General features: G+C 34.0%; 1 protein-coding gene across 5 annotated transcripts in view; it reads left to right on the top strand.

Annotated features, from left to right (window-relative positions):
• Ptprd (protein tyrosine phosphatase, receptor type, D) overlaps window positions 1-12,487 on the top strand; it is a 2,270,506-nt gene that overhangs the window by 872,600 nt on the left and 1,385,419 nt on the right. For all 5 annotated transcript variants that reach the window (NR_160919.1, XM_017320046.2, XM_030253324.1 and 2 more), the window contains exon 6: window positions 3,695-3,732. The gene's annotated coding sequence lies outside the window, so the exon portion shown is untranslated. The remainder of the gene's footprint in view (window positions 1-3,694; window positions 3,733-12,487) is intronic.

The raw sequence follows: 12,487 nt of genomic DNA, 5'->3' as shown, positions 1-12,487 counted from the left end.
GACCTGATTTTAGTTCCCATTACCCACAGGAGGGGACTCATGACTCATGATTCAAGGGATTTGACACTACCTCTTCTAGCCTCTGAAAACATGCATACAGTTAAATAGAAATAAATCTTAAAACATGAAACATTAATACATGTTTTTATCTTGGTCACTCAGTATGTAAACAATAGAAAATTAATTGCATTTTACATATCAATAAGAAACAGAAAATGAAACTAACATGTCAGATGACAGAAATGATTTCACATAGGGATGAATTTAACATAGAATGCACTGAAAATTGTAAAACCTCCCATCAGAACATTCTATTACATTACTGGGATACACTGAGTGACCAACAGTAAAAGACAAGTCATGGAGAAGGAGGAAGTATGTCCATCAAGAGCTTACTACCCCATGTGTCTAAAGAATAGAAAAACAGTAATGATCAGAAAAACTGAAACAAAAGTGTATTTGAAGAATCATTTTGGTGTTCAAATGTGGATAATTATAAAAATCATTCAAAAACCTTTCCTTAATATAAGTGTAAATTGGAAACAATAATGGAGTGTGTGTACACTGACATATATATATATATATATATATATATATATATATATATATATATATATATATATATATAATACATTTTTACATGATACAAATGTTACCTAAAATATGGGAGATGACAGTACTTGTAAATTATGAATTTCTGGTAGAATTTTAAAATATGCAATTACTGTACTGTAGATGCTCTTTCCTCAGATAGTTAATTTCTACTCATAAGCTTATGCTCAAGGGGACTGAAAAATTGAACATGTAGAAAAATTATTGATAGCTGCTGTATTCATAACACCTCCGAAGTAAACGCAATCAAAATGTCCTCTTCTAATGAATAAATAAGATAATGTGCAATAATATTCAGTGTGATATTTTTGAAATTAAAAGGAACACAGAATCAGTGCATACTACCACTGAAAGATTTTGTAAGACTTGTGACATGAAGTGAGATAGACAAAAAGGCCAGGAAATCTTAGAGGTTGTAGTAGAGGGAGGGGCAGGAGTCCACTTCTAATCAGTACATTTTCTTTTGAGGTTTGAGAAACATCATGGAATGCACAGTGATCAATATATGTACAACACTGTGACCATACTACACATAAGTTGCTTGAATACTGAATTTTACAGTATATAAATTATGGCACAATAAAAAACATGTACTTGATGAAAATTTTAGAAATATACCTAGTTTTATTAAATATAAAACATTACAGTTACATATTGTGAGGTGGTATAATACAGGACAGTGATTCAGTGAGATGAATATTGCTCTAGAAACAGAGCCCAGGACTCATGGATGCCTTGTTTAGGGAGAACTATCAGTGTGCCATTGTGATTGAATTTTGCTGAGCCAAATAGAAAATAATCAACCTTAACCTCAACTCACTGATTTCAAAATAGCAGTTTCTGATAGACTGGGTTATGTACAAAGGAATTTTTTTAAACATATTCTGTATTTCTTGTAGGTGAGATTAGGGAAGAATCTATGTGATTAGTAAAATGGTTCTATAAGTATTGATATGATGATGGTTAACAGAACAAGCTATGATGTGATGACACAGAGTTCAAGACACAAAATCAAAAGAGTCGCCAAATTTAGAATATACTTCTACAAATAAGTGAGAAATACAGAAACCAGGAAAAAGCTTTTAAAAAGTATTTTTTAATTAAATAAGCACTCATTATTAATAAATAAGTGAAATTGATGAGCTATCAAGAAAGTATAAAGTAAAAATACTCATTCTACTGATGGCTAAAATCAAGCACAAGAAGGATGTGTGCTGCTCAGGTTCCCACAGGAAGTTCTCCATCACAGTAACCTCATTTGCTCATGTCAACGGAAGCATGTCTTGTCTCATGCTTCTTCTCCTGGGTATGTCTAATGGAAATGCATGAAAATAGCATGCCACTCAAAAACACTTTACAGCAAAAACTAAAGTGATCCATGTTTTTACCAATAATGAGCACTCTATAAGTTGTTGATACTCACCCATAAAACTACAACAGGGTAATGAAACTGGAGAGCAAAAGGGCTTGTGGATCTCACAAGTACGTTAAGGCAAAGAGATTTAACATAAGATAAACACTTGAATTTCAATCATACAGAGATCAAAACTAGGGCATATGAACTAAAGTTCAGCCTGAAATCTACAAAAATAAACCAGCATACTATTTGTGGTCTACTGAGAGTATATATAGGTATATTCAGTGATATTATATACTATATTATAAATTTTGCCCTTTCCTGGCAAAAAGTAGTCCAATTGCCATATGAAACTCTGGTGGACATGTGCATCTAATACAATCCTCCTAACCTGTCACATCTGTTGTAACTGCATACACTGACCCAGAGCTAGCCACAGGCAAGCTGCGTTGGCCCTTTCTAAATATCATTAGAGGTGATCATGGATACTCAGTTGGTAACTCGGAAATCACAAGAAATAACCAACTTAAAATATGTAAACAAAGGAAAAAACACTGGCATTCTTCATGCCTTTTGTGCGAAGCAGTGAGATGCAGGACATGTACTGTCTACTTTATACCATTGTAACCCGACTGGAGTCTTTGGTGAGCCCAGGCATAAGACAGGAGTCCATTTATATGAACAAAAGAGTAGGTTTGGAAAGAAGTCTCAAGAGCTTCACTTGGTCCTTTGCTTACACCTTAGTTATGTAGCATTATAGTAGTTACCTGATAAAACAGAAATAATCCCAGGTCCCCTTTCTGGAGATAAGATGTAGGCACACATGCTTGTCTATACATATACAACCAGGCGATACAATATTGATACTTTGTCACATATATTGTGTCCTACATTCACTTTTGCAGATACATTTTCTTAATATTCAAGCTAAAACTGATTTCCAAGGCAAAACGGAAAGGCTCCCATCAAATGTTTTAAAAATGAGCTCCCGTGTTTTGTAATAATAATGGTTGGAAGTTCAATATTTCTTCTCAAACACAGAGGCAGGGAGCCATATTTACAAACGAGCTCTCTGTTTGCCGTTTCCTTCACACAAGACAACATTGATAAAACCTTTGCACCCACACCAGGTGCTTGGCCTTCTCTGGGGAATTTGTGCTGCCTGATTACTGCCTTTGATTTGAACTTCAAACATCTTTGAAAAATAGAGGCTGATTTAAATACCATTTGGAAATTTAAAGGCTCGTATTTTATTTTATTTTGTCATAATGCCTTCTTTCTATTTACTTTGCCAAAATGAATCCGTGCTGTAATTGATTATTGTCCTGTGGCGAGGAAGAGAATTTGGAAAGTGGAGGCTTGATGTGTTTCACACTCAAAAATTTACATGTGTGTACTAAACTCTGACAAATTTAAAATGAATTTAATAACAATCTCAAAATGTATGAGAATTTGGTCATTTAGCAAATGATTTGTGGTCAATTGAAACATCTTTTCCTAACCTAAGCTGTCTTCATACACTGCTGACAAGACTTGGACAATATGAGTTTAATTAAATATGTTTTAAATGAAAACTTATTTTTGCCTAGGAAATTACTTGCATAATTATTCTTTTAGTTTACAGTGTTTGCAAAGATGATGGAGAATTACAACCTTGTGTTTTCTTTAAAAACAGATTTTAAACCCCCGCTTTTTTTTCTCCCTCTTTGTTTTGTCTTACAATAGGCTTGGACTCTGGATCGTCTGGTGACTTCAACTGTCTGGTGAGTTTTGTTCTGTTCTGTTTCACCGCTGCTCTGGGAACCATTTCCCTTTTTCTTTTCACTTAAGCCTCAGTATTTTAAGAAAAAGGGTTTTCTAACTTCTTTTTAACTGAGGGTGAATTTAATAAGATCAAAATCAATTTCATACTCAGGGTACAATGATATTCTTAATCTTGGTATTTGACATTTAACCTAGTGCTTTTGGAGAGAGTCCCTAGAAAGGGAATTGACAGAAGTTATCATTGAGTCTTAGATTGGAGAGGTCTCTGCTAAGGATCAGTTATTATGCATGATCAACTTGAAAGTTTTAGATACATCAAATTAATGTAAAAAGATACAGCCACAGAGAAGTTGAGATAATAACCAAACTTTGAAAATGTTTTGCATATTATAGTAGAGCTGTAAAACACTGAATGTAGTGGATTTTACTCCACTGAAACTCTTAGTTTTTTTTTCTAGTCTTCACCTATATCAGTTATAGGCAAACAAAGGTATTCCGTTTAATCAAAAATGTAATTGTTGCAACAAATTATGTTTTTATAGAGTTGGATGTTGATATGTTCAGTACTTTGTATTTGTATTCATTCCATCCAGCCTTTTGAAAATAATGCTCACATTCAAATACACACTCAGACACCACAACACTTTGAACTCATTCAATATTATTCTATTATAAAATATTATGTTCTTTTATAATTTATTAATCTGGAAACACTATGGTTCAGATTCCTATGTGCCCTGGGGTACTTTGTTCTCTTCATATTTGCAGGATGCCCTTTGTAATAGGGAGCCAAGAAACAGGCACATTTCTATTTAGGTTGCAGGAACAAAACCAGTCGCTCCAGAAGCAGGGTTCTGTGGGAAGCTTAGGAGGCCAGTCTCTCTGTGATGGTCTTTTATAACCCACTCAGAATTGCTTTCATGTGTTCTAGAAGAATACTTGTCATGTGTTCATCTAGTCAACTTTGCCACGACTTTTCTATGTTTTTTCCCAGTCTCAAAATCTACCCAAACACCAAGACATCCGTGTTGAGCCCACACTTCTTAACATTAAAGAAAGATAATTACAGTGAATAAAGAGGGTACTTCAAGTTGTGTGAGATGGTGATGTTTCTAAGAGCTCCTGGATCGTACCTCCCCATGGGAAAGTGTGTTTGGCTCCTCCTTTTCTGCACTAGCATATAACTATATATAACTATATATAACTATATATTACTATATATAACTATATATAACTATATATTACTATATATAACTATACCCTAGGGGTCAGCATCGTTACTAGGAGAATCTGCTTTTACCCCTATTTCTCCATTTTATCTCCTGTCTCTGAGTTTCATTAAATTAATGACCAAATATTTATTAATATCCTTTCTACATTTTACTTTGTCCAGAGCAAAAGTAAGCTGTTATTTGCTACCCACAACAGTTTAGCCTGTCAGCAATGTGCTGACTTTTCCTGATCAGGAGTAGAATTTGCATGCCCTTTCATTAGGCTTATGTAAGAAAATTTTAAAATAAAAAATTAATAATCATGTTTCGAGTGTTACTGTCAATATAAACAATGAATAGTAAGTTAGTGACTTTTTTTTTTTTACCAATTTTTCAATGGTCTGTTCCCAGTCATTCCTCAGAAGTGGATAAAGTGTATCACATTCTACAAATTAAAAAAAAATCTATTTTAACCTTTATTGAAAGGTATCGCCTTAAATACAGCCCAAAGTTTTACCTTCTTTATTTATAGCAAATAATAGCATTTGGTCTGATTTTTTTTATCCTTTGTGTTTTATTTTTCTAAATATTTTCTGAACCATGTAGTACTATTTCTTATGAATTCCATATCTTCATTTAAATAATGTAGAAACTCTTCGGATGCTAGATTATTCTGGATCTTCTTCGCCTCATTTGTCTTAAATAATCCTCCATTAATAACACCAAAAACTTACAACAGCTCTAATTCACATGCTTTCTAACCATAGGCCCTATAGGATTTCTCCACCAGTGTAGTGTTTAATATAAAGTATTACTTCACCGATCTAGAAGCAATCATCCTTCACTAAACCTTGAATGCTGGTCACATGATTCTATCTTCACTAACTGCGGTATTCTACTTCTATGTGCAGAACTATCTCCCATATCTATACATATACTCAAACCTACTTATTATTAAAGGAAAATTCAAGTTCCATTTCTCCTGTATGACTTGATAGCATTAATTATTGTAGTTCAATTCCCTTTCTGATAATTACTTTTATTTTTAGCATCAAAAAGTTCAGCATTTTATCTAGTCAAATTATCACTGCTTCTGGAGTGTTTGTGTTTTATGCATAGTTCTTATCCAGCAAATTCACAAAGTTGAGACGTGAACCCTAATGCTTTGTTTGCTAAACAAGACACATTGAAAACAATGCTGTATCCTAAGCAGTTCTCAAAAATCATTTTACAAATCAACTAGCTTATTTACAACTTTTGCTTTATTTTAGAGATCAACTTTGAATTTTAATTTGCATAAAGCTTGATGAAGTTCAGAAATGACTGGCAAAGCAAACAGCAACATGAAGTTAGGCAAGATGGATAGCATTACCTATAAAATGCAAACCACAGCAGTTCTAAGATACAAATAACAATATGCAAACTAATAATACAAATTAGATACATTAAAATAAACTCTGATCAGTTACTAGAGTTCTCAATCTAAAAAATAATAGGTGCTCTGGGACCAACCATTAGCAATAAAAATTCCTTTCAATATTCATTTATGTAAGGGAAGGTACTTAAAGCTTATGATTCACTGATTTTTGTGTCTTTGTGGGTAGCCACAGCGATTTGTTCCAATTCATCAATTTTATTTTCTACACCTGAAGCCTGAACTTTTAAAGAGGTCAAAATAATAACATGCACAGTGGTGTACAGTTGGTTTTAAATTTTTAAAAATTCACAGGGAATGCGGAGTGCTTGAGAAACACTCCCCTCTATTTTAATTTTGACAGTGTATTTTGCACTCTTTTAATGACAGGGGAAGGTGGAATTTGTTTTTTATTTGCTTTAGTCACAGAGTCGATGGATCAAGATGCATGAGACTCAATCTTATGCTCCAATTGCAAAGACTAAGAAGACATCTTTCCACTGAGTTCTTAGCAAATCCAATGTAAGAATTCCCCAGAAGTAACTTTGAAATCCGAGTCAAAAGAAACCCAGAACTTGGTTGGGTAAAAGGAAATTTCACCTTCTGGGCTTTTACCATGCTTAGATATTAGGGCAACTTGTTTTAAATCCAAACAACATTCCCACAACAATCCCAATTTTTGAAACATGCTTGCATATGCTTTATATTCATATAAAGTCCTAATAAGTCAATTAAAATCCATGGCAACATAATCCTTTTACCATCAAATTGTGGTAATTAATATAAACTTCTTTTTCTTTTTTGTGCTCTCAGTTTTATATGTAAATTTTATGTAAGTTTAGCCATTCTGATTTTTCATTGTCTTTGTCATTGTATTGCGAGCAAATTTCAAGCCACATTCATATGGTTAGCATTAGTCATGAAATTTCCTTCAAATCATATGAATTATTCAATTGTACCATTGCTTTTTCCAAGAATCGAGTATTGTCTCCATCTAAAAAGTTTAAAATAAGATTTTGTTTCTAAAGAAAACAAAAATGTCTTGATGTTTTAGAGAATTCTTTCCTAAAAAACTTAACTATTCAGCTGTTGTAGCTTTAGCCCTTAGGCACTTCTCTATTATGAACCCTGGGATCAAATCCCAGGACTTCCAGAATATGATAAAATAAAGGCTTGGTAGTAAGTTGCATTGTCTTTTCCAATCTTTTATGTTGTATGCTCAGATTAGCAGAAATGAACTCACAAGGCCTACCTCATAGGTTTGAATTAGTAAATACATATGTGAGGATGCTTTGTATATTTTAAACAAACACCTACTTACTAAAATTATCTTCATTGTTATCTTGAGACCTGGGTCAGGACACAGCTTGCCATTCTGTGAACACAGATTATAAGTTTAGAACAAAGGAAATAGTTATATTTGTATGTGTTCAGGTTCTCAAACTCTACTGAGTAACTATTTGTGCAAATATTCAGACAGGGACTCAGAAATATTTAAATTGAACTAGAAATGACCCAGACTTTATGCTCTTTTATGTCTTCTGCACAATTATATTATTTTATTTATTATTAATATTTTAAATTTAAGTTATTAAACAACTGGATATTTTGCACACATGTATGTCTGCAGAAGTATCTGGTGGCTGCATATGACATATTAGGGCATCAGATCCCCAAGAACTGAAGGTCCAAACCATGAGCAGCCATGTGGGTACTGGAAGTTGAATCCAGCTACCACTAAGCCATCTCTGAAGCCGCAATTGTTACTATTTTTAATTGTTATCTATGAAAATCAAAAGCACTTGCATTGGACCTTTTATGGAATCCCTTGCTGAGCTAGCAGATTACTGCCAATCATAATGATATATTGAGAGATTGAGAAGACGTCTGTACAAATCCTTTCTTTTTTGAATGTATGGGCCGAGCCAATAAATTTCCTTTAATGAATAGTGAGGATTACATCAGCCCATCTCCTTCCTTGGCTGAGATTAAAAGCCTACATTTGCACACCACCTTGCAGGTAGGAGGGTGACAGGACTACATGTGGCCAAGCAAAAATGGAACTGGATATGAAGCTAGTCATTTATAGGCAAACAGAGGACACAATAGTCTAGTATCTTCAACTGCAGTGGAGCTTGTAGGAATATATAAGTTAGAGATGGCACAGCCACTAGAAGATATCAAGATAGCTACTATGGAGAATCCCATTTCTAGAGCCAAATTTAGGAGCTAGAACCAAAACTTGTCTTTTAAGCTATGGATGTTTGTTTGTTTGTTAGTTAGTATTTTTGCTTTGTTTATTTATTTGTTTTTTTGTTTTGTTTTGTTTTTTTGCTTGTTTTTTCCCCTTATCAGAATTGTACAGCTCCGTGACTCTTATCAGCATGACATAGATGGATGGTCACTACAGTATTACAGTGACTCTCAGATACAGAAACCTGCTACCTGAGACACAGTTTTAGAATTCTGTTTTTGTTTTAAAATAATTTTATATTGAGCCTCACCAAATTTTTCGGGGGCACTACGTATTGGGGGAGGGCTCAGAGAAATCAGCTTCGTTCCCTCAACCAAACGGCTAAAGAAAATTCATGATACTATTTAAAGATAAAATTCAGCATTAGTCTTTCACCAAGGTGAAGCTGAGTGAGCTAAGAAACATGGACAGGGCCTAGCTAATCAAAAGTGGCCAGTTTTCTTGTTTAAAAATAAACAGTCTTTTGGTAGTAATACTTAGAGTTCTTTACTTTTGAATGTCATAAAGTAACAGTTCATGTTAAAGCCAAGCTAACAGTCACTTCCTGAGTTAGAAAGAACCAGGTTTTCTAGGTTTGTGTTTTCAGCACATTGTTCAGCTCACTGCACTCAACACTTACCTTGTTTGTTCAGATGACCTGAGAAGACATCACCTCTTCTGTGTTTAGCTCTTTGCTTTTTATAGTAGAAATCTTTCTGTACTGTTTTTAAGAGCCATACTAATTTAAATGCCACCAACATGTCCAAAGAGTGTCATTTCTACAACAGCTAATTAGTTAAACATAACCTTTCTCCTTCATACATAGGACTGGAGATCAAAAAATAATTGTATACAATTACCTGGAATTGAAAGATTTAAATTTATTGCTAAGGAAGGGGCACAACAAATTATGCCTCATAAAGCATTTCCTGTCAATCATTAACATCTCTGCAGCAGGCAGAGGACATTAACAGCTACCTCTCGAGTGCTCATTCCCTTCTGATGATCGGAACCACTGAATCAGGGGTTCAGGCTGAGTGAGATGTCATCCCCCCAAGAAAACTCTTCCATGGAGAGTTTCCACTTTCTGTTAACCTAATTTACCTTCAGGGCAGAATCTAAAATGCTCCTCAAGGCAGCCCATCCCATTTAGGCAAGACAGTAGCATGTACATTCTCCTTCTTGGCACAGGGCAAGCATTGCTCCATGTCAGCATCTTCGCTTTTCAGGAGGCTATAGATGGTGCTGATCCAAGGTGCTTTTGAATGGATGTCAATATTTGAATAAAATTATAAAAGTATTTATTTGGTGAAAAGTGAAAGTAACTACATTTTTAATTTTAATATCTAATCTAGAATACTATATTTTTTTTACTAGAGCACAGAAATTCTAACAAGTCTGTTGATGTTACCCCCCACATGGTTCCTATACCACTGAAGAGGGGGATCTGTCATTAATTGAACTTCGAATCTCTTGTGTAATTGCTTGCATTTTGTACTACATCATGCCAATATTTTCCAAGTGTTCACAAAACCAGAAACAAAACTTTTCTTTGTTACTCTCAAACCTCTCTGTTTGTTCACCCCTTATCGTGAGTTCTACACACTCTTCCTTCACTCCTTTCTGCACTGGACCATTGTCTAAAAGCTCTCATGTCCTCACATACTAGAAAAACTCTGCAATTTGTACTTTATATTACTGCAAACCTCTTCCTCCTGATCTTGAGAAGGTTCCAAGACCATCATCTTCATTTTGGATTGTTTTTCTTACTTTAATTTGAATTATATTTAAAGTTTTGCAATGTTGAGAATGCAACCCAGTTAGTTAAATCCCTTGCTCATATTATCCTATGCTCTCAAATAAAGTGTGTTTTTCAATAAGACATACAGATGACTTAAATCATTAATGATAGAGCTCAGAGAATATTACAGCATATTTCTGGAGGTCTTACTAAATAATGGCAAACAGTAATTGGGATGAGCTTTCAGGGAACTATACAGTGTATGAGGTCAATAAACATGCTGTTCCATAAAGCTCATATTTGAGAACAATGTCTTCTGGACTGAGGAAATTTGTAGTTTTCTGTGGTGCTTCATTCATAGATATCATCAGCCACAGGTGGCTGGAGGTTGGACATGGCTGATGGAAGGTTTAACATTGTCATACTTATGGCTCTCTACAGCTGGGTGAGAATGTCACTTCACCCTCATACCTTGTTACTGAGATCTCATTAATAGCTGGGAAATTTGGACTGGCATCTAGAGTTGGAAGACACTGAAGGATTTTAATTTTACCATTATGTGAACCTGAGAATCTATGATGTGCAGTGAGGATGATTAAGATTTCTAAGAAATCTCTAAAACAATAATTCATCTACTGCAATGATTCTTGGTGTTGTATGATATATGATATATGGTTTGTGGGATAGCCATGAACACTATCTATGAGCCACAGTGGGGGCTTTCTCATACCTGGTTCCAAAAAGTCAAAGGGGAGTTTATTCTTTGATAGAGATGTAGTTATTATATTGTCCCTTATTGAGCTTCTGACACACCTATGCAAAATTCTCTGGAATGTGCATTCTTTTCTCAAAGAATCTTAGAAAAGAATATCTCCTGCACTTACAGGCTTATCAAATAGTTACAATTATAGGATATAAGATCATTTTTAATCTTGCCATTTCAAATGAATTATCTTTTCAATAAAATGCACCAATATTTAAATATTGGTGATTGCAGTAAAAAATTTGCAAAAATATTATTCTGTTAAAAAATCTTTTCAAACAGCTCATTTTCACAAGTAAAAATAATCCAGGTATATTTTATTCTATCTACCAACATGTAGGTGAATAATTATCAATATTAACAATACAAATACTTCTGAATTATTTGTTTAAATCTTGTATGTACATTTCAAAGGTTTACATAGAGAATCAGATTTTGTTTTTATCAGTCTGGCTTCTGATGTCGTTCAGTATCCTAGTGCCTTAAAATGATTCAGTAGCATCATTTTAGTAGCAATTTTATTAATGTTCACTGCAAACACAGAGCGCAATAATGACTTGGCATCAAATAACTGAGGATGTAACAAGAACACATGCTACCTCAGTAAATTAATTTCATTATTCCTCAAGGGAATACTGTAAAGCATGACATCATTCTACAATCCTTATGTCAGACTGGTACACACAATGATGAAATCGCACTCTCCATTTTCCTGGTAACATCACTGTATTTGATGATGCTTTCTACCTCCCTTTCTACCCACTATATACGAGATATTTTTTTTTTAAAAAAAAGTCTGTTGTGATAATTGGAAAGAGAAATCAGGTCTCTAGTGGGCTAACATGTACCACTTGAGAGTAAAGTGACATAATTCAAGTTTATTGTATACTGAACTTCTTCTGATTGATTGCTATTGAGAATGAATATTATGTTTTATCATAATTTATCCATATAATGATCCCTGTCCTTATTCTGTGTTTGCCTTATTTAAGAGCATATGTTTTGGGAATTTAATTTATGCTATCATTATTTTACCTTAACTCCCATTTATAGGGTCCAGAGAATACATTTTACAACTTTAAAATGAGATGAGTAAAATTTTAGATATCACTTTTGAAACTATTTCTTAATCTTCCCTTGCAGCCTCCTATGTGCTTGTGGTTCTCCACAATTACAGTGCAGCAAATAAAGCTATAGTTTCTCAGTAGGAATGGTTTATAAGGTAATAATTTATGTAGGAAGGTTCAGTTCAACATTTAACACATTGTGACAGATTTTATTTCTAAGAAAAACATGGTTACTCTACGTATACCCAGTTCATTTCCAAACTTCACAAAGTGTGTTCTGATTCAGGATTTCATGCCTTTAATGAATTAAGAATGTAAATCACAA

The sequence above is a fragment of the Mus musculus genome, chromosome 4 (genome assembly GCF_000001635.26).
Source record: "Mus musculus strain C57BL/6J chromosome 4, GRCm38.p6 C57BL/6J".
Lineage (NCBI taxonomy): Eukaryota > Metazoa > Chordata > Mammalia > Rodentia > Muridae > Mus > Mus musculus.
Note: the sequence above shows the minus strand (reverse complement) of the source record. Positions and strands in the feature narration are given on the sequence as shown.